This window comes from Mustela nigripes, chromosome 10 (assembly GCF_022355385.1).
Source record: "Mustela nigripes isolate SB6536 chromosome 10, MUSNIG.SB6536, whole genome shotgun sequence".
Lineage (NCBI taxonomy): Eukaryota > Metazoa > Chordata > Mammalia > Carnivora > Mustelidae > Mustela > Mustela nigripes.
The window spans coordinates 47,280,167-47,284,802 of NC_081566.1; positions in this window are offsets into that span (position 1 = coordinate 47,280,167).

Here is a 4,636-nt window from a genome sequence, read left to right on the forward strand (position 1 = left end):
TTCTCAAGAGCTCAGATTCCTCACCCTTGATTAGGCTCGTCAAAAGAGAGAAGCATATAAATACCGAGGGAGGATTCCTTGACTGCTTTTTCCAGAACATCCACACCATCTTGCTACTCTCTATCCTATTATGCTGTTTTTTTTCTTTATAGCCAATATGACCTTCTATGATTACTATTTTATGACATAAAGACAATGTAAGCTCCTTCAGGGCAGACATGTATACTGCTTGGTCTGTTGGTGACTCCCTATCTCTGACAACCACATTGGTATATGGCAGATGTTCAATAATTATTTACTGAATGAGTGAATAATGTTTCCAAACACTTAGCATAGTATCTGCTGCATAGTAAAACTCAATAAATAGTCATTATCATTACTAGATATGATGTGATGAGCTGCCAATGAGAATCTAAGTGTTATTAATATATTATCTTGTTCCTTAAATGAAGGCTTGAGTGGGTCTTTTGGGTTTTTGCTGTCTGTCCTGCACAGCTTCACTACAAGATCTCTTCTGGTCCTCGAGTCAGCTGTGCTAACAATTCCCAGATCTACATTTCTGCTCCGGAATCCTGCTCTGGAATCCCACTTACGGCATGTAGGCACTTCATGCTCAACCTGTTTCCCAAACCTGCTCATCCTGAGCTGCTTTTTTCAAATAAGTGCATCCTGTACTTACCCTGATGCTCAAATTAGAATTTGGATCAACCCTGATCATTCTCTGTATCTGACCTGTTCTCAATTTCTCCCTCTGTTTCTCCCATTTGCCTAGCTTAGACTATCATTGTCTCTCATCTGAGCTTTTACAGTTACTAATAAAATGGTTCAATATTATTGAGCACAGGAACTTATATGCATGTGGCTAGATAAAAGCCCAGGAGTTAGATGGTACTCATGTTTTGCTATTATCATTTTACAGGTGAAGAAAAAACAAAGTTCAGAGAGATTAAATGGTTCCCCAAATTCGCACAGCTGCTAAATGTTGGAGCCAGGATTTGGACTGAAATTGGTCTGATTCTAGAACCTTCAACCATCTTTTAAAACTTCTTAATTGCAATGAGATTTCCCTTTTTTTACCCTTGTTCCAATCTACTCTGTTTTCTTCTTACCTCTGAGTGATCTTTTCATTGTTCTTCAAGAATCATCTTACAAATCATCTTACAAATCATCTTATTTTCTTTCTAAATTCTGTGGGGGTAGAAGTAGATGCTTCTCCTGGGACTCCACCGCACTCTGCACATGTCAACCTTGGCCATTATTACTTTGGATTATTATTTTGCATTTTAATTTTCAGTGCACACACCCATGAGAACAGAAGCTTCACCTAATTAATGATTGCATGTATGATACCTGTACTCCATAGGAGCTAGGTAAAGTTTTGTTCAACGAACACCTCTATAAATACTATTTACTAAGGAGTTTAATTTACTCGCTCATTTATTTCTATAGGAATGCTGCTAATTTTTTTTCCCACAAAAATGTATAGTTAGCATTTTAGAATGCCTCCTTTTTAAGTGAAACCCCTCTCTCCCTTTGGTTTTCTACTAGCAACATAGGAAGATTTTTTTTTGTTGTTGTTTTTTACAGACCTGTACCCCTGGGGATAAAAATATATGTTTATAAAAAAAAATAAATTACCATTTGGCAACATAGGAAGATTTTAATAAGCACTCTTCCCATCTGTGTCCCCCAACTTCCATGTCCTATTTGGTATCTGGTGACTTCTGGTTACCTAAATATCTTTGTTCTTTCAGCCTATTTTTTTGGGCCACCCTATAGGCCTATGTTCTATTTTCCTGAATTTTGCTTTCTGCTAGGCAACAAGTATAGTATCAACACACGTGTTTCATTCTTCACTTACAGCTTGAATTTAAATCCCATTTTTCATCTTCTATGACCAGAGATGGGAATTTCAGGTCCTAGATATGGGGGAGATATTTTTGGGCAGTGGTATCTTAGGATTTTCTTCAAATCACACCCTATTATGTCTTTGGAGAAAGCTTTACATATCTCTTTGTTGTAATCGTTCTTCCAAAATTGGTAAAGAGTCTTTTGCAGCCGATGAAACTATAGTGTGACTGATGAATTATAAATAGGAAAGTGTTCATCTCTGCCAAGATATTTAAATCTGAATTGTACAAATCTCTGTCACTATCTTCTTTGGGAGAAGATAAGATTTTATTTTTGGGCAGATACACTGAAGGCTTATCTCATAGATCTCTAGAGTTTGAAAATATATGTCTAAGAAAGAAAAATAATAAATATTGTCAGGTTCTGATATCAGAAATCTAACAATATGTTTTAACTTATCAATTTCAAAGCACTCACGATAAAACAAATACCATGTAAATATGTGTTAATGTGGACATACCCTTACAGTGTTTGAGAAGTATAATCAATTTTTGAATTGTTTTAATAAATATGCTAAGGAAAATGTAAAATATCTAGTGTATTATTAGGCTAAAATGATCTGAAAGCTATTTTAACAGTTACTAACATAAAACACATGCTACCACCTAGAACTCTTGAAAAGATAGCAGTTTAAGTTCTCTGTTCCAAAGTAAAAAATTTCAGAATTCCCTCAACCAACATTAAAAGCCAAGGTGGTTTTTTATCCACTTCCTAATGAAAACATTTTGGAGGAATTACAAAATGAGTCCAAGCTCGTTACAGAGAAAAAGAATAATGAATCCCTTAGTAGTGGTATGTAATAAAGCCCACACTGTGTATGGCTCAGTCAAATCAGCTGGTCCCACCCCTTTATTCGATAGGTGAGGAGAATGAGACCTACTGGTGCTAAAGGTACAATGACGTCAGGTGAGTGAACAGACACTAATTCGGTTGCTTTGTATCTCAGTCCAAAGCCTTTTGTTTCATGTTACCATGAGCAACCTTGTTTACCCAACATGAGGTGAAGGGCTGGGATAGATAAACAAAGGAACAGTATTTGGGACCTAAGATCAGTATATAACCAAATCTGAAAGTTCTAGACTTCTCCTGGATTGGAACTCAAATATTCACCCACTGAAGGGGAAAGAAAAATACTAAAGAATGCTGATTATTCCAGTTCCATTTTTTAGTTATATCAGTGGCTGATTTACTACAATTTGAATGATAAGGCCTCAAGGACTTCTGGAACTGTTCCATCATGGGTAGTCTTACCATGTATGCATAAGACTCCCTACGTGTATATCTAAAAATATATTTATTCCCCGTCAGAGTGAGACGAAACTATTTGAAACATGTGGAAACATTTTTTTGCTTATATACTGATCTTATGTCCTGGAAACAGTCCCTTTGTTTAGCTAGGGATCATCATCAACTTTAGATCTCTAAGATGTCAATCTGCATTTTTATATTGGTATTTTTTTTTTAAAGATTTTATTTATTCATTTGAGAGAGAGACAGTGAGAGAGAGAGCATGAGCGAGAAGAAGGTCAGAGGAAGAAGCAGACTCCCCATGGAGCTGGGAGCCCGATGCGGGACTCGATCCCGGAACTCTGGGATCATGACCTGAGCCGAAGGCAGTCGTCAAACCAACTGAGCCACCCAGGCGTCCCTATATTGGTATTTTTAAGAGAGCATAAAATACAGTGAGATACTTATAATTGGACCACTGCGGTAACACTTTCTACTTTAGCTAGAATCTGCATTAATTAGTGATACTTCTTCACAAAAATATTTCTTGAGTACTTTCTCAGAAATAAACCCTCAAGTATTTATTCTGTGTTATAATAGCCCTTTGCTGATTGAGAAGAATTGCAGTTGATGTTCATTTTCATGTCATACAGCATGGGTTTATAGGCGTCTTAAAATAGTCATGTTATTTTAGTCACATCTGAGACCTGAGCAACACTTTTCATAGTAAAATTAAAAAAAAAAAAATCTTGAACAATATTGTTCTTGAGTTAATTCTTCGGCAAAATGATATAAAATATTCTATGTATTTTGTTCTTCATCAAAAACAATATTTATCCATTTTTGTGTGTAATGTTTATACGCTATGCTATATGCTAAACAAACAAGTCAAGAAGCTATGACTTGCTTCCTCTGGAATCTCCTAACAAACTCTAAGAAACTGCTATGAGAGGACAGGCAAAAAACAGTCTTTTTTTTTTTAATTTTTTTTTTAAAGATTTTATTTATTTATTTGACAGAGATCACAAGTAGGCAGAGAGGCAGGTAGAGAGAGAGGAGGGGAAGCAGGGTCCCTGCTGAACAGAGAGCCCGATGCGGGGCTCGATCCCAGGACCCTGGGATCATGACCTTGGCTGAAGGCAGAGGCTTAACCCACTGAGCCACCCAGGTGCCCCCAAAAAACAGTCTTTTGCTGGAAAAATAACTTCATTGTGTCTTTGGGAAAAAAAAAAAGCATAGATTTGTTTTTAATTTTTAATTTTTTATTGACATATAATATATTATTAGCCCCAGGGGTACAGGTCTGTAAATCGCCAAGTTTACACACTTCACAGCACTCACCATATCGCATACTCTCCCCAGTGTCCATAACCCCACCCCCCTCTCCCTACCTCCCTCCCCGCAGCGATCCTTAGTTTGTTTTGTGAGATTAAGAGTATCTTATGGTTTGTCTCCCCCCCAATCCGATCTTGTTTCCTTTTTTCCTTCCTTACCCCCT